The 18,215-nt window shown below is 59.3% G+C and overlaps 1 long non-coding RNA gene across 1 annotated transcript; it reads right to left on the bottom strand.

Annotated features, from left to right (window-relative positions):
* Window positions 1–11,578: 11,578 nt before the first annotated feature.
* LOC150002432 (uncharacterized) lies at window positions 11,579–15,392 on the bottom strand. Its single transcript, XR_016512608.1, has 4 exons — window positions 15,130–15,392; window positions 14,025–14,149; window positions 13,267–13,408; window positions 11,579–12,855 (listed from the first exon to the last, which is right to left on the bottom strand). It is a non-coding gene; the product is annotated as an uncharacterized LOC150002432 (long non-coding RNA).
* Window positions 15,393–18,215: the final 2,823 nt, after the last annotated feature.

The raw sequence follows: 18,215 nt of genomic DNA, 5'->3' as shown, positions 1-18,215 counted from the left end.
CTGAGCGGCGTCTGCCTTCCTGGGCTCTCCCGGCAAAGGGAGACATTGGTGACGGTGATGGTGACGGTGAGGAAGACGGTGAGGGCCAGGGAAGCTGGCCACACGCTCCACTGTATCGGGGACTTCTTCCGCGCCGGTCACTGCTCTGGGCCCTCCCGACACTGTATCTCATTTAGTTCCCTTGCTCACCACCCACTGCCAGTAACGTCACCCTCGTTTTATAGAGGAAGACGCAGGCCCTTGATCAATGCCCAATGCCTGGATTTGAAGGGTAGAATTGGGAGCCAAGTATCTCGTTCTCCAGAGCAAGGGTCCTTCCCCTTGGGGTGACTCCCACCTCAGCTCTGCCCGGCTCTCGCCTGACCCAAGTGCTGGGGGCAGGAGCGGCCATGCCTCGGACAGTCTGGGTCTCCCCCGTGGGCGGCCCGCCCGCCACATGCCCCCATCTCCGTGTGTCTGGGTCCCGTGCATCATCCCAAGTCTGGTCCCAGGGCCGGCTCCTCCCTTGAGCCCTTCTGAAGGACAGGTCTTATGCGGGCGCCACCCACACACACAGTCACACCGAATCATGCCAAAGCAGTGACAAAAACTGTGGTCACTCAAAACAAAACGATGTTTCAGTGCACACAGAAATGTACACGCAAGTCCATGTAGAACTCCGCAAAAGGTAACATTAGGGTGTACCACGTGGCGTGGCCGTCCGTGTAAAGCACAAAGGTCACGTGTGCGCAGTTCCGTGCGGCGCAGCTGAATATGTTTCCCCAACAATGTGTCTGGTGGTGGTTGTATTCCTTTAAAAACATTGGCATCGAATAAGTGCGTCATTAACATGATATCCCGCGAACAGGGCTGCGGTGATTATTGATGTCTGCACTAATTTCAAATAGTCCAATTATGCCCCATGTCATTGCATGTTAGGGCTGAAGAGTACCCAGAGAGCATCGATCTAGCGTCCTTTTTAAGATACGGAAGTGGAAATTGAGCCTCAGGGAGGATAATCCCACACCCAGGCCTGGAACTGCGGTCCCTGGTTTCCAGCTCAGTCCTTCCCCTCCGTGGGCCGGACGGTTTGCAGCCTGAGTGAGCAGAGCCAGAGTTCGGTCGGACGTGCGTCTGCAAAGATAAGAAACTACGGTTGTGCTGTCACAGAAACAGGGCCGGGGCGAAAGTATTAGCTGTGAAAAAGTCAGACGTCGCCTGCTGCCGCTCCTCTGCTGAGGACGCGTCTGCTCGCACACGCCTGACACGGGCTGGCCCCTGCCTGGTCTCTGCGGTTAGTTACTCCACGTCTGCACGCCTTGCACAGCACCGCAGGGCCCGAGACGCGTGGGTGGTGTGTGTCTGTGCGCACGCACACGTGTGCCGGGGGGGCAGTCCCTGTGAATCCTGCTATTTATTTAGGGACGTGACCACTATTGAGACAATGGTTTTGAAGAGTGAAATGTGAGTCGTGAAAACCACCTGAGGAAATCAATGGCGTTATGACAGCCCTTCAGTGAAAGGGACCTGCATCTGGAAGCAAAGGGACGAGGGGCCGTTTCTCTCCACGGGAAGCCGTGTCAGTCTCAGACCCAGGGCGCAACCCTAACACGCTCCGAGACCCCACCCCGGGGCCGGCCCTGTGCTTTTCTGTTCCCAGGCCCGTCTGAACGCCTCGGCCATCTGAGCTGTGCTGGGGACACTTTGCCGTCCGATGGCTTAACCTGTCCCCCTTGAGTCCCAAGACACATCCTGTGACAGTGCGCCACCACCAGTGACCGCAGACCCCGGGCTGTGGAACAAGCTGGGACTCGCCCTGCACGTGTCCCGTGGAAGCCCTCCCCCTCCCCCAGGTGAGACTGCACGTCCAATCTCTGCAGGGCGCACCCTCCACGTGTCCCCATAAAAGGCCTCACCTCCTCCACACCCGTCCCAGGTGAGCTCGGACCTGCACTCTCTGCAGGGTTTGGCCAGAAGAGGTGAAACTCAGGCTGTTCCCCCCCACAAGCTGGCGTCCCTTCGTCCTGTCTCCCAGGTGGCACCTTTGTGGTACGTGGTGAAGAGAAGCGGGGTGAGAGTCGGGAGGTGCTGCCTGGGGCCTGGGGTGGAGCTGGGGGGAACTGTTTGCGTGGCAGTCCGTCCCCTCAAAGGAGGGAGGACAGAACACTCGGCCGTTGGTCATTCTGCAGCTCCGGGGCCCTCAGGGTGGCGTGACACGTGTCTCCAGGCCTCAGGGGTCCAGTGACCAGCCTGCCGTCCCAGAGCGCAACAAGCTGTCACGTGAGGGCAGGAAAGACCGGCCCCATGTCCCGTTTGTCCCAGTTGTAGACCCCAAAAGCGGGCGGAAGGTGAGGTCAAGGACCCCTTCAGCAAAGAACTGCTGGGTGAAGAGACTACATTTCACAAGGGACGTCCCTGTTGTCTTTCGTTGTCATAGTCTCAAAGGTAAAGAGTCCCAAGAAGCAGACATGGCCCGGCAGACAGCAGCGGGTCGTCCTTTGCTTTAAAATGTGTCAGAAACCAGGGACGCGAAGTGACGGGGGTACTGTCCTCCGGCCGTCTCTGCGGCTGCCTGGCTCTTCCACAATGAAAATAAACGTACGAGCAATAACCTAACTGTCGAGGTCACCGGGACAGAAACAGGACGGGTCAAAGACGAGCCCAGCTCCGGGACAGGCAGGGACGGCCGTGTCGCTCTGCCTTGTTTATTCTCTAAGGCTTCGGCTGTAAATCTGATCCCCCGCCGCCCTCCCGTTTGGGGGGAGCCTTGTTTTACCAGGGCTTCCGCGCTGGCCTGCTCAGGGCACCCCGCCGTTCGCGCACGGACCGGGGAGGGAGGCCAGGAGGGAAGGGGCTGCTGGAAACGAGGCTGCCGCGGAAACCAGGAGGTCCAGTCGCAGCGTTTATTCCACTCCGTGGCCCTGCACTGGAGTCTCAAGTGCGCCCCGCACAGCCGGGCAATTAATCTTGGCCCGTAGAGGTAGGCCGGCGCTCTGAGCCTTGGGAAGACGCAGCTTGAAAAACCCTGCGTGACATTATCATAAAAAGCACGCAGAGAGACGGAATTCATTTTTTTTATTTTTTATTTTTATTTTTTTTATTTTTTGGATTTTCAATCACAGTCCTCCCATTTCCCCCCCATTTCTCTCCCCCACCCAGAGAGACGGAATTTAAATGACCAGGAATCACTGATGTATTTTTGTGACTTCCGCGCTCCCGTGTGCGTTATCGAGCCTCCTGGCCTCACAGCCCCGGAGAGAGAAAGGTCTAGAAAACAGCATCTGCTCGGGGCTCATTTCCTGCGTTCCCCTCTGGTCCTGTCTGCGAGGCTCTCCCAGGAATGGGGTCCAGGGCTCCTGCGGGAATTCACTTGGGACTCAGCCGCCTCTATGCGAGGAAATGCCTCCTCGAAGCTTTCTAGAGATCTCTGAAGCTGTCTGCTCTCTGACCTCTCTTTGGGACGACTGTTCTCTGCGAGGGAGGGCCCCGCAGCCCGCGACACCTCCCATGCACCTCGCCTTTGACTAGGTCCTGCCAGGAGCGGCCTGGAGCCTGCGCGGCCCCTGTGCCCTGGAGACCGCACCAGCCGGCGAGCCGTACCGTCGCCAGTGCCCGGCAGTCGGGCGGAGGGCGCCCGGGCGGATCCGCTGTGAGCTTCTGGAAAGCCGTGTCTGGGGGAGAGGTCACCTAGTGTGTGTGCTGAGGGTGCAAATACTGGTTTGTGGCACAGAGGCGGTTTTGGGACTCGGCAGGGCCCCCGGCCTCAGCGGGGGTGGGGGTGGGTTGTGTGGTGGGCACAGGGCAGGCCCTGAGGTTTTGTCAGCGTCACAACCACGGGGTGGGGGGTGTGTGTGCACTGTTTGGACCACAAGCAGCACCTTTTCTTAAACTTCTCTAGCTGAATAGGCAGTTATCCTTCCACCCGCGAGACCCATGTCTGAGGGCAAACCAAACCCGTTCCTAACGTGCTAAAGCCCCTGAGCGCGATGCAGCGTCTAAAGCCGTAAACTTGAACCTTGCTGCCCGCCCAGACCCTCCCCGGCCCGTTCCAGCGGCCGGTCATGTCTGAGTGAAGCCTGAGAAAAGTATCCTCCCACTGACTTAGGAGGAACACCTGCAGTGACGCGGAGAGACCCACGGGTGTCTGACCTCAGCGCGGGGCGGGCCAGAGCTCCCGTTTCCCCCCTCGTCAGCGGCACATTGTCGCGGCCACCGCCTCCAGGCCCTGAATGAATGATGCGATTTCCTCACCCCACTTATCCCGCCCCAGCCCTGGCCCCCACCACACTTGCCTACCACGGGAACGTGTTTAAGGGGTGACTTTTTGTTTGTGTTTCTTGGGAACTCTTATCACGTTGGGTTGCAGTGTTTTTAATAAAGGTCAGTGAGGTCGTGTTCCCCACTTTCTGCCACTTGTCATTTTGCTCACTCAGGGCTGGGCCTTGGGGTTCCCACTCCAGGGACGGGCACGAGTCGCTGCACTGCTCGCTGCTGGCAGGGCCCCAGGCACCAGGCCTTTCCCGAAGGACCCGGCCCTTCCTCCAGGGGTCACCCGGACAGCATGCAGCCTCCTGCTCCTGGAAGGAGACCCAGGTGAGCATCCTCGAGCACAATGAGAGCCTGGTGGGTGGCTGGGAGCAGTTTTGAAGCAAAAAGAAGAGGTGGGGCCCCTCTCGACCACACAGGGCTCTTGTCTCTCAATCTGGGCAACAAGGCCCAGCTGACTCGTCACGTTTCCCGGACGCCTCCCAGGGCAGCGGGCCCAGCAGACAGTAATTGGGGGCCTCGTGGGATGCTCACGTCCCACAGCAGATGAGCCCCTCACTGTCCGGATACAGAATTTTCTCCCTGGAGTTCACCTGTTTTCCTAGAGCAATGCCTGGCATGTGGGGAACGTTCCGGAAAGACGTGTTGGCGTGTAACCTGGTTAATGTCAGCGAGTTCCGTGCTTGGCTGGTTTAGAATGAGCTTGGCCACAGTCAGCTTCCTGGAAGGACCGAGCCTGGTGTCTGCCTAGCAGGCCACGGGGACAGCCTCTGTCTCAGCCACCTTGGGGCCGGTTCCCCACGGGGCTGCAGTGTTTCTGGGATCGGCTGGTTGTGGACTCTGCCTTCCAAGGCCAGGCCCTTCCTGGGGCCCGTGCCCACCCCCACCAGAGCCTGCAGCTGTCAGGGGCTCGCTTCCCACTCTCCACGGAAGGAACGGTGGCATGTCTCCCGCGCCGTTTGCTATCGGCTGAGTGGTGGTGTCCCCCAAATCCACATGTTGGGTCCCCAACCCCCTGTGTGGCTGTATTTGGAGGTGGGGGCTTTCAGCAGTGACTGGGGTTACAGGACATCCGAGGGTGGGTCTCGGACCTGGTCAGACAGGTGTCTTTATAAAAAGAGGAGATGCTAGAGCCCTCTCCCTGTCCCCTCGTGAGCACCGAGGAAAGGCCACGTGGGGACACAGTGGGAAGGTGGCACCTGCAGCTGATGGAGATGCATCATCAGAAACCAGCTTGGATGGCACCTGGACCCTGGCCTCCCAGCCCCCAGAGCGGTGGGAGTGACTGTCTGTTGTTCAGGTCACCCGTCCGTGGTGTTTGTAACGGCAGCCGGGCAGCCCGCCGGCCCCGCACCCTGGGAGCTGGTCCTCCTATTGGACACTCCCGCTCTTTTCCTGCCGGGACTCCAGCTCCCACCCGCCACGGGACACATGTCTCCCATCACCAGAGTCAAGGCTGGTCCCCGGGGAGAGGTGGGCAGTTCTGTTCTGAGACGGGACAGGTGTGCCCCAGAGTTGCGGCAGGTGCGGCTGGGAGCGAGGGCACCTTGTGCTGCCCGGTGACAGGAGGACACACAGGTGCTCAGTGGCTTACACGGACACACTGGCGCCCGCCCACACCTGCGCGGTTTTTCCCTGGAGGGGCTCACCTGGTGGGGACAGCAGGGCTGTGTGGCAATGAGGAGCCTGCTCAGACAAGGGGCGTGGCAGGCCCCTAGACGCTGTGGGCCACTGTCAGGGGTTCCTGTCCTGCTGCCATGGCTCCGCGGTCATGTCTCCACACCCCAAGTCCAGCCTCGTGTGAGTGTTTCCATTTTAAATAGCTAATGGCTGTGTAAACAATTCTTTTGTGGGGCTAAAGCCTTAGGTGAGAATTTCCCCCAGAGTAGTTCCCAGAAATCCCTTGAAAACGTGTTTATGGGTCGACATTTAGAATGACATAATGGAGAAGACCCGGGGTCACCTCATGGAGCTGGATTTTCTTTAAAGCTTGTGGGGTGGCAGGTGCTGACCTGGGTTCAGGTTCCTCCTGGCGTGACGTGAATCCTCTAACTTGTGTAAACCTCAGTCTGCGCTTGTGCAGCAGGAGGACGTGACCCCTGCCTGGGGACGCAGGTGAGGGAGCTGCCAGGGAGGGTCACCACTGCGCTGGCCCTTCGTGACGGGGGGTGGGGTACGAGGATCCTGTACGTGTGTCTGTCCTTCCTTCTTTCCCACGGATGAAAATAGTGGAGAGTTTATTTCACAAGGAATGAAAACACCATTTGTCATCAGCTCAGTCTTTGGAAGGGGCCTCCGTGCTAGTTGTCGGCATCAGAGACTTAGAGGTGTGGCGAGCCTTCCCCCGGGCCGCGCTGTTACCTCGGGCCAAGGACTCAGCCTCTCTGAGCCCCACTTACCATTCAGCCTCGTTGGGGGTCCCTGGCGCCCGGCCGCTGCCGGGCCGGCAGTCTTGTCCTCTCCCTGCTGGGGCGGCGAGTTCCCCTGGAGTCCCGCCTGCCTGCCTGGTCGGGCATCAGGAAGGCGTTGCCCTGCCAGGGCTGCCAGCCTGCCTTCTAACCGTGTTTTCAGGTCTGCACTGCACGTTACACCCCCATGGCCGCTCTGTGACCACCTGTTTGTGCTTCTTAGTCCCCGCCCTCCTCACCCATCCCCCACACCCCTCCCATCTGGCAGCCATCACAACGCTCTCCATACCCATGATCCTGTCTCTGTTCTTCTTGTTTGCTTAGTTTGTTTTTTAGATTCAACTCTTGAGAGATATGAATTTTTGCCATTTGTTGTTCATAGCTTCGTCTTTTTCTTTAAATCCCTTTAGCATGTCATATAATAATGGTTTGGTGATGATGAACTCTGTTTTTTTTTTTTTCTTGTCTGGGAAGCTCTTTATTGGCCCTTCCATTCTGAATGACAGCTTAGCTGAGCAGAGCAGTTGTGGCTGTAAGTCCCTGCTTTTCATGATTTTGAATATTTCTTGCCAGTCCCTTCTGGCCTGCAAAGTGTCTTTTGTGAAATCAAGCATTTGCAGCGTTAGAAAACCAAGGCCCTGTCTTAGCTAGAATGATAGGTCAGCTCCTCTGACCTGGAAGGCTTGCAGAAACAATCTGCTGATTCATCGTGTTTGCAGAACCCAGACATTTCCCATTTTTGTGTTAAAGGAGACTTATTTACTGTTGTCTAATTAAAGCATGCCCATCGTCCCTGAGGGTCTGTCCCCGTCTTCCGCACTTTCCACGAGGTTCCGTGTCTTGGGGGCATCGCGGTGTGCAGGCAACATTTCTGACATGTTTTTCACTTGGAGTTTGACTCGAGGACATTTATGGCTGGGACTCAGGTTTCAGCGCCTGGGAGGAGAGGAGGTTCGGCCAATTGGGGGGCGGGCCCAGCCAGGCCCTCGTATCTCCCCGCCTACTCTCTGGGCCTTGTTTGGTGCGGGCTGCTGGGAGGCAGGGGAGCCAGGGCTGGGCTGGAGGTTGCGTTTCCTCCGGGGCTGCTCCCGCGGCCCCGGTGCTCAGATGCCTGGGGCTGCCGGAGCGAGGTGCCTTGCCCATCCTGGGGCTGCCCCCGAGGGAGGCCCGCGAGGACCATGAGCCCTGTGCGGTGGGGGCCCTTGGCTCATTAGCACGCCGATGGAGGGCTGCCCGTCTCTCCTTGGGCTCAGTGGCCCTTAGTGCCTACGAAAAGGCAACCCGGGTGAGGGTCCTTCTGAAACAAAATCCATCTTTGCAAAGGTAGTGATGCTCCAAAATGGAACCAGTGCCGCTCGGGCAAAAGAACAAAACCCGAGAAGGACCAAATGCTGCTTTTCCTCTCCAGCGCTTCCGGGCGCTCAGGCTTTTCTCCATGGGCGATCAGATTGGTTCCCTGATTGAAAAATGCTTTTAACACTGGAAAAAGTTAACAGCCTCCTATTTTATGTTTTGCAAGGCTGTCGGGTCATCGGCTGCTGTTCCAGATGTTGGCTGGCGCGGTGCAGGCCGGCTGATGGTCTACAACAGGCCCTAGAGTGGGATTTGCTCCAACCCCCTGGAAAATGCCCGGCCGGGCCAGGGGTGCGTGCATTACGCAGGATCGCTGGGCACGCGTGTGCCTGGGTGTGGCCCTGCCGAGCTCACGGGGATTCTAGCTGAAAACAATAGCGAGACAGAGGCTTTACATGGCACGTTGGTATGTGTATAAATGAAGCCGTTTGGGGAACAACGAGCAGAAAGCGCTGGAATGTGGTCCTGATTTCTGCCAGAGCTGCCCCAGCAGGCAGGCGGAAGCTGCCCAAGGGATGCCTGGGCTCACTCCTCTGCCCCTGACAATGGACGTCTATGTGCAAAGTCTGCGGTTCTGCCTCGACAGTGAATGGATGCTCAACGGGCTCCAGACCTGAGAGTCTGAGATCCAGGTGGGGAGGGGCCAGGCCAGGCTCCTGAGTTCTGGTGGCCGGTGGCCGGGGCAGTGCTCCTGGGCTTGTAGACACCTCACCCTGGCCCCCACCTCCATCTTCACAGCCGCCTCTGTGTGTGCATGTCTGTCTGTCTGCGTCTGACCTTTCTGTGAGGGCATGGTCCTATTGGACTAGGGTCCACTCTGGTGACCTCATCTTTACTTCCTCTCTGCAAAGATCGTGTTTCCAAATGAGGCCCATTCATAGGTCCTGCGGGTGAGGACTTCATCTTTTTGGGGACACCAGGGGACGTGCTCTGGGCCTGGTCCACCTTGAGGGCTCTGCGCCCTGGGGACTTGGGCCACTTGGGCTGTGAGCGGAATGGGCATGAAGGCTCCATGGGTGATGTCCCCCGGGTGACTCATGATCTTTGCGGGGGAGCAGCTTCCCATGAACAGATGAGCGCATGTGTATTACTATATGGTAGGATAGCCCTCAGCTGCTCCCCAGAACAGAAGGGCTTTGAAAGCCTCTGGGAGGATGGTAACTGAGACCCGGGGACGGGTCCAACCGCGTATGCCTTGCTTACTTGTGCTGAGTTTGGGCCGCCTCTTCATGCAGGTCCCCCCGTCTGGGCAAGTGGAACGTGTCTGACCGGCATGCCGAGGGGTCTCAGTGGGAGAGGAGAGTGGGGTGGGCTTCTAGGAGCCCCACTAGTTCAAATGGACTCAGCAACTGGAGGCCTTTGGGCTGAGCAGCGGGGAGGGGGGTATTGGGGTGTCACGTGGCAGGTACCAGAGGCCAAGACACCGTCCCAGCATGCAGTATGTTCTGGCTGCTGCTGGACTCCGAGCACCGTGCCTGAGTTTGAAATAGGGAAGGTGGAGAAAGTATAAAAACTACCCTTACGTGCGAGCATGGCGTAGAATGGGGCATGTAGCTCCGGGTATAAGACACAAATGCAGAACTCCCACGCAGGAGAGGCCGTCTTTCTGGGCCAGCCAAGACCAGAAGGAGTTCTGGCGGCAGGCTCAGGAAGCAGCCCCCCGGCTCCTCACAGGCCATCCCCCAGCATGATGATCCCCGAGGGGTGGCCCCATCTCAGCTAGAAAGCAGGGTGGCTCCCCACCTGCTTGGCCGTGGGCTTGGCGGGCTGTGGACGTGGGTTTTCCTGCTTTCCGTGGATTCCTGCACTGCCCTTGCACCTGGGAAAACCCAGGATTGCACTGGTGTCCTTCAGAAATGACACAGCGTTTTAGCTCTGGTGGCAAGTTAGCAAATGGGAAACCCGATGGCAGACTTCAGGTCTACGCTGCACTGAAGTTCTTCTTGTTCTATGTTGTGGCTTAAGAACATATTGGAATAGACCATTAACACGCTGCGTACCGGGGTACTTAAATGCCTTTTAGAAATGACGAGAATTCTCGCCACCCGTATGCAGTGTGTTAACATCTTATAATATGTGTTTGGGACTAACAGGGACCATGGGGAAGAAAAGGGGTTTGGTGTGACCCACCTCCCAGCTCTTTCCGGGTGGGGGTCCCTTGGTCCACACGCGTTCCCCCAGTGAGGGCAAGGCGGCGGGCAGGACAGAGGCCTCTGCCCACCACCCCCTCCAGGGCGACCAGGTCATGGAGGTGGCAGGCGGCAGTATGGAAGCCCCTTCCTGCAGAATTAGCGTGAGTCCCTTCTACGTGGCCAGCAAGCACAGTCTCCTGTTCGGTCCGTGGAAAGAAGGGCAAGGCGGGTGGACCTTAAGGCCGTTAACGTTTCCGTGTCCTGGACTGGGGATCTCCCTGTCTGCGTGGAGGCCCCACTCTGTTTTCAGTCTTCCATCTTTGTGCATTGGGACGAGACTGCGTTTGTCGCCCCGGCTGCCTGCTCCATAGAACACCATAGACCAGGCTTATTCCGGAGGCTGGAAGCCCACGGTCAGGCGCTGGCAGGTTTGGGGTCTGGTGAGAGTCTGTTTCCTGGTTGACAGACGGTCCCCTTCTGTCTCTGTCTACACCCGGGGAACCGAAAGCCTGCCTTGGCCCCTCCTCTCCCTGCATGGACCCCCCTAACCCCAGCACCAGGCTCCTGCAGATCCTGTCACATGGAGGGCTAGGGCTTCAGCATGTGTCTTTGGGGGACACAGTGCGCAGCCAAGGTCACAGCCCTCAGGGTGCCAGCTGCAGTTGTGGCAGGGTGCCCGCAGGCCAGTGGGGGTCGTGTGGCCGCACTGGGCTCGGCACTGGGGCTAAGTGCATGCCCTCCCCATGTCTCAGGCTGTGCCGGACAGGATGGAGCTGTGTGCACTGGGAGAGGTGCGGCCGTGCCGCTGGGGGAGCCCCGCGATGGAGGGGAGCGGTGGGGTCGGCGATGGGGAGTTGCAGCTGAGGCCTCTGCTGGGAATCCTGGGCCCGAGGCGGCCCTTACGCTGGGGCCGAGGGGCGGTCTGCGCCCCATGAGCAGCTGTCCGGGGAGCGGAGGCAGCCTCCACCTCAGGAGCAGCAAGGCCTCAGGTAGCGTAGGTCAATGTCCCATCAAACTGGACCTCACAGAAACTTGGGATTTCACAAGTCACAGAAAGTGACCTCAGGGAACGGCCCCCACACACCCATGGCCACACCTGATTACATCCAGAAATGACAGAGCAGCCGTCACTAAGGACGCTGACCCAGCAGCGTCCCAGGCCTGCAGCCCCACGCCCAGCGAATTCAAGAGGCCTTTCGGAGAAAGGAAGCTGCCTCTGGTGGTTCTGCACAAGTGACCTTTCTGGGGCAGCCGAGGTGGGAAGCTGTCTGCCCCGCCCCGGGCCCCCCTCCCCCGGCCCCCTGTTCCACTGGAGAAAGTGGGCCAGGGAAGCCGTCAGGCGGGAAGCATTTGCTGTAGAGTCTAAGGATCATTGTTTCATTGCAATTATAACTCACGCCTTGCATAAGATAAAACAATTTTCATTCTGTAACGTGGTTTCATTTGTTTTAGAAACAAATGAAAGCTGACACCGAAGGTTTTTTTTACCGTTTAGTATGAAACTTTCATTCTAAGCGGCTGGACCCTGTCAGCTCAGCCTTTTCCTGGGAACAGGTGTCCTCAGGTGACATTGCTGTCCAGCCTCTGAGGACATCAACTGATGTGACATCTAGATAAGAATGTGGGACGCGTCAGGACATCATCAGCGGTGTCCAGTAGGCGGCTCTTCTCACGGCACGGGGGGAGGGTGGCGGTCCCCCCTCAGCGGAGGCTCAGAGGCGGCAGTTTCTGGGGGGAAACCCGGGCCTATGAAGGTTGAGGGTGGAGGGCAGGATGTTGATACCTAAAGGGTTAGAATTTTAACCCCAGCTTAGGTGTGGTCACCTCCTCAGTTCCGTCACGGCAACGGGGGATGTGTCCCTTGTTACAAGGAGTGCGTGGATTTAAGACACCTGCAGGGCAGTTTCTGAAAAACAAGATTCTAAACAGAAGTTTAAGGCATGGAGAGGGGTGGGAGGAGGTCCCGCCCTAAGGGCGCTGCCCGTGCCCACGTCCCCGCGGTGCTGGGCCTGGGGTCTGCGACCCCGACTCCAAGCTGCGTGTGTGTGCGCGCAGTGGGGCAGCTGCGGGAAAGCGTCATGCGCCCAGGTAACGCGGGCCTGATGGCTTGTGACGTTCCTCCGGGGACACGAGGTAGAACACCAGGGTGGCATTTGGAAACTTCCAGGAGCCTGTGTCTCTGCAGAAGTAACGTGAAACGGCTGCATTTTTTATAGGATTATGGGGGTGGGGATTAATGAATTCAAGATTACCTTTTTTGGTTTCGTGCTGGCGACGCTGATAAATGAATCTCGGCTTACTAGAATCGCTGTTGGCCCGGGAGTGCTTTTCCACACACTGAGCGGAGGCTCGAAATACTCGTATGTTTTGTTCATGGTTTTGAAGGCCATAAATGACCGGAAGGAGTGGGTTTCTCTCTGCCAGCAGTGCTGCTTTCTCAAGAGGTGGGCAGGGTGGGGGCCGGTTCTGAGGCCATCCATTCAGATTTGGGGCCGAGATTTTCTTTCCAGAATCTTCCTGCCCAACTGCTGTCTCTCGGGAAAGGAGTTGTTAGTGCGTCCCGGCTTTATGCGTGCGGATTGCTTTTCTCTCTTGACGGATATTTTTCAGCCCCCCCGGCCCGTGAGTTCTGCTTCCTTCCTCCTGATCCCATCACTTTCCTTTTGTTCCTTCACGTCCCGCCTTGCGCGGCGCCCTGGCAGGAAGCGCTGGAGCCGCTAAGTGGGACAGACAGAAATACGGAGCTCAGAGCGGATGCCACAGGTTGAAGAATTTCTTGGCAGAAATGAGACCAAGTAACCCTCTTTCTTGCAGCCCAACCGAGTCGCTGTGCCGGCGGAGGTGACGTCTGTCTGCCGTCCTTCTAAGGAGCGACGCGGCTGAACCCCGCGTCACCTTCTGTCACACGCCCGGAGCAGACAGGTCCCCCCGGCCCCCACGGCGACCCTCCTTCCGCAGGAGGTAGTAGGCTCCGTGTTCTGCGAGGGCAGCTCCCTGGTCTGTCATGCCCCAGGCGGCCTTGGCGGGGGCACCGTGTGCCGGTGGGGGGACAGTTGCATTCAGTTGGTCACCCCCCTTGTGTCCCACCCTGGAGGACCCGGAACCACTGACCAAGCCTAACGGGTTACCTGACAACGTAAAATGCGGGGGACAAGAGGGCCTGTTTTCTGTGTTTGCTCGTAGGCAAGGGCCCCACACTGTCAGAGCAGGTCCTGCTGAGTCCCCTCAGTCACTGCGCAGCCAGCTGGGGTCGGCAGAGAGGGTGCTGCCCTGCGGAGAAAGGGGCACGTGTTCCCCCACCTGGTCCCCTCTGTGCTGCTCTGGAATGGGGTATGGGGGCCATAGAGCAGGATTCTCGGGGTTCCAGCCAGCCAGGTGACCCCATGGTGCAGAGGTCAACAGCAGAGAGGCACCTAGAAATTGGAGCTGATGCCAGGACTGGGGAGCCACCCAGGATGTGAAGGCAGCTTGGTGGCAGGACGCAGCCTGTATTGTTTCCAGGGTGCTCTGGGGGGCGGGGGGCAGTGCTCCGGACTTGAGCCTGAGGGTACCCAGAGCTCATTCTAAGGTGTTTGAGGTGCCATCCGGTGGTCCTTGGATGCTTTTCTGCCACTGGGGGTGACGTCATTTTTATCTCCAGGGGAGTGGGTGCTGCTGAGGGGGTTGCCAAACGTAGCGGCCCTAGAGATAGAGGGGCTCGCTTTGCCTGAGGTCCTCTCTCGACCAGGCCTCCGTGTGTCGGCCTGCATGCTTCTGCGTCCGCCCCCGGTGCGGTGGAGCCCCGACCGGGCGAAGGGGAAGAGAGCGGAACATGTGGACACTGTGCCCAACCCCCCACGGGAGAGACCCCATCTCTGCGTTCATTCCCAGCGGCGAGGAGACTCACCGCATCATCCAAAGGGCGTCTTCGTGACAAGGTAGCTGCCTGTATTTTTTGGTCCTCAATGGAAAACCGTCACATTGTGATTCCATGCACCAACAGAAGTTTAAACTGGGTCATCACAACTTCATCTGGGGGGACACATGGAAGTCAGACACTGGGGCTGCACCATGAAGGGGGGACCGTCACATTAAGCCTGGGATAAATGCTCCCAGCCTTTCCTCTGGTCCCCTCGGGTCTGGCACAAGCGTCGTGTGCACACAGACACGTAATGAATAATGACACCGATACTGACATTGCTTATCCGTTACCCTGCCCAGAAAAGGTTCTTGAAAAACCAGAAGCCCCTACCCTGCCCCCAGGGGGTCCCGCTGCTTTTAGGCGGTTTCATAAAAACAAACGACCACCCCCAAACCGAAAACCTTGCAAATATACCAGAACATTTCATCTGTAAAATTGTGCCAAAATGTAAAACTAGCGACTCTAAACCCCAGCTGACCCTTCAGACCAGGGTCGGGAGCGGGCTTCGCCTGGGAGTCCCGTCCCCGGGACCCGTGGGGCCTGCTGAATCAGTGCCCCGCCGGCCAGACAGGGGCACGCAGCTCAGGGCCAGAACACAGCGCTCTCCGGGGTACGCTGGGCTTGTGAGGGAGCGCCCCTTTTCCCTCGGAGGCGCAGAGGTGAGACGCAGCGGTGGCCGCCGTAGGTCCTTCACTGGCAGGAAGGAGCTCGGAGAATTCTTGGGCTCGAGACCCGGTGTGTGTGGGGGCGGCAGAGGCCGCAGGCCGGAGGCCTGTCTCTCAGGCCCCGTGCCGCCCCGTGACCGAAACCTCATTGCTCCGGGGCAAATGAGGCTTCCCATGGGGACCCCACTCCAGGCCAGCGGGGACACCCGGTCCTCCCTCCCCAGGACCCACGGGAAACCCGAGACAACAAATCATGGAGGGGACGAGCCAGGAACAGCGAACTGATTTCTAAGAAATGACCCCTGGTTCCAAGTTCTCGTTTATTAAATCTCTGAGGGACCCCCGGGCGTGTACGCCCCCCACTGTGGAAGCCCCAGCCAGGGCTGGGAGCTGGGGGACTGGCCGGGTGGCCTTTCTGAAATCACCTGTCCTGTTGAACGTGACGAGCTTTCTCTGCCTCTCCGTGCCCCGTCGCAGAGCTCAGGGAAGGCCCCTGCCTTCCGCCCCGGAGCCTGACCGCGCTGGTATCCAAACCCTGCTCTGTCCTCCCCGGCCGGCCCGTGCTGGGCGGTGTGTGTGGAGAGCAGGAAGCAGGGGCGTTACATGTCTCGAAGAGCATGTGATATTGGTCGAGGTGGGGGAGGCGCCGGATGGAACAGGCGGGGACGGATGTAGGACAGCAGTGAGGGGCTGACCGGGGGCCTGGTGGTCATCTGTCAGGCTCGGGGGAAGCGGGCCCCTGGGGGCCAGACCCGCTGGTCACTGTGTGCGGAGGGGGCCCTGCACCTCTTCCCGGGCGTGAACACCACCTGCACTTGAAAGTGATTTTTAAAAATAGTAAATGGCACACATTTCAAAACTGAGATCGCTCGGTGCCCCGGCTGACCTCCACCTTCCTCGGCCCCACTTCCCAGAGGAACACCGCCCCAATGCCTCCCGGAGAGTCTCCGACCCCACACCCTTTATTCTATAAAGTAGGGTCCCACGGGAGGCAGTGGTCTGTAGCTTTTTTGTCACAGGAAATCCTCCCTGTCAGTACATACAAGAGCACCTGTCTTTAGGGGGCGCAGGGCACCCCACTGCACGGCAGCGCCGCTGCTGATTGAAGCTGTCCTCCATCGCTAGGCATGTAAATGTTTCCAGACCGTGGCCACGAGCCCCTTGGCTGCGTGCATGTGCGTGTCTGCATTTAGGCGAGTATTTCTGCCCCATGGACACCTAGAAGTAAAATCGATAGGACTCAGGGCATGTCTGTTTAAATTTTGTTGAAAGGCACCAAACTGCTTTCCAAACACTGCTCCTGATGGCCACTGCCCCTGGCAGGGTGCCAGAGGCACACTTCCTCACCCGCTGGGTTGGATGGGTCCTTCGGGGACGTTTCTAGGCCCCCTGATGGGAGCGGGAGGGTGGGGAGGTGACCCGGCCGTCCAGCGTGGCCTGAACTCGGGAGGCTCTGTTTTCACTTGTATGGAAATGTGATTCCAGTACGTAGGTTTTGGAGACAGGTCTCCCATTTAGGAAGCAGTGGGGCAGCACTGATCGGGGAGTCACAGGGGCCACGACCCCTGGCTCCCCGAGTTCACTGCGTCCTGCTGCGGTCTCCAAATGGCCCCCGGCAACATCGTCCCCCGGCCTCCAAGGCCGGCACAGCCCCAGGCCACATGACACCGCTGTCCTGGGTGACCGACAGGACCTGGGGAATGGCAGGGTGTGCCCTCCACGGTGTGGGCGGTGAGGGCAGGGCAGCGCCACGTGAGCGCGCCCGCCTCCCCAGCCCGGTGCCTCTACCGTCTCAGAAGCAGCTTTTCCAAGGACAGACCTCGATGGCTTCCTCACGAGAGACCCTGAGCCGGAACCAGCCGCTGAGCCCTCTCCAATCCCAGACCCACAGACGGTGCGCGAGGTCGTGACTGTCCTGTGGTCAGAGCCTTGCCATTGGGTCAGTTGTTCCCAGGACCAGCGGCTGGTACACGTGCCCGAATCGCGTGGTTCAGGGCCCCAGGTTCTGAACTTCTGGCTGGAGCCCTGGAGTAAAACCCACCGCTGACTGGGTCCCATTGGGGGCCCCCGGTGCTTCCTGTCGGCTCAGCACACGCGGCCAGCTGGGGTCCTAGAAGTGGACAGGGCTGCTGAGGGGGGCCCGGTGCCCTCGTGGGGAAGCGCTGCGTGTGGATTAAGATTGAACACGGGTTATGTAGTCACGGGGCCTCCGGGGGAACGGTTTCATACCGTGACAGCGGGCGCAAGCAGAGGCAAAGCCTGGGGACCGAAGAGGGAGGACCGGCACAGGCTGGAAACGTCCCCTCTCAGCATGGGGGCGGCGAGGGGACGAGAAGGTGCTGTGCTGGGAGCGGGAGCTGCTTTTGTAGGAGCAGGAGGAGGGCGCGCACGGGGTGAAACTAGAACTGGGTCTCCGGGGGGCCCGCGGGGGAGACGCGGAGAAGGAGCCCGACGTTCCCATTGGATGTCAGCCGTCTCCCGACCCAGTGGGCACAGGACTCCGCACTGGCCCGGGCCTGGGGCGTCGGCAGCCCGGAGAAAACTGGGGTAGCTGGGGTAACGGGGGCCAGGCAGATGAAGAGTCCAGGAGTGGGGGTGCGGAGCTCCTCAGGGCGCAGTGGGTCCCCCTCCGGGCTGCAGAGCATCGGCGCCCAGTCGCCTTGGCTTTGAGACGTGGGCAGGGCATGAGCCAGGGGCCAACGTGGAAGCCCCCAGGCAGGGCAGTGACGGTGGGAACCTGGGGCGGCACCTGGTGCTCGGTCCACGTGGCTGAGTGCGTGGGGGGCTGTGGATGTGGGACCCCTCAGAGCTGGCAGCGGCTTGAGCAAGGATGGGGGAAGGTCAAGGCTGCGGCCGTGTAGGGTGCAGAACAGTATGGGAACAGCTGATGCGGAAGTCAGAGGTAAACTGAGGCCTGCAGTGGGACCGTGAGGTGGGGGAGGGGCGGGTGCAGGCCGGGGGTCCCGCAGTGACCTCGCCAGGGGCCGGGCCCTCGGAGAGCTTGTCTTAATGGAGAGCGAACGGCTTTTGTTCCCCCTGGAAGGCCCTTGAGTTCTGGAGAGGCCCTGGCCCGTCTCTGACAGTGGGGGCTTTGTGCTTCTCTGTGAAACAGAACTTTTATCTGCGAGGAGGAAACGCGCCCAGCGCAGTGCATCATAATGGCGGCTTTCAGGGCCTTCCCAATCGGGTGGGCGGGCTGGCGGCCGCGGGGGCACCGGGGGGCCGGGGGAAGTTCCGGAGACGTCAGCTCCTGCGTCCCCTTTTCCTTTTCTGGATTTCTGTCGCAAGGTATTGAAGGTACCCAGGAAACTTAATTCTGGAACTGGGCTTCGAGGTTTTTTTCCCATTTAAAAATGTTAGGAAAGACCCGACTATGTGACCAGGGAAAGCAAATTTGGGTTCAATTCCCACAAAGTTGGGGCAGCAGCACCACTCAGGGACCAGGTGTGCGTGGGGGGACGGCCTCACAGGTGTGCGGACGTCCTGGGAGAGGCTGGCTTTCCCGGGGTGC

Source organism: Furipterus horrens, unplaced genomic scaffold (genome assembly GCF_987537825.1).
Source record: "Furipterus horrens unplaced genomic scaffold, mFurHor1.1.pri manual_scaffold_8, whole genome shotgun sequence".
NCBI lineage: Eukaryota > Metazoa > Chordata > Mammalia > Chiroptera > Furipteridae > Furipterus > Furipterus horrens.
This window is presented reverse-complemented; position numbering and strand designations above follow the sequence as displayed.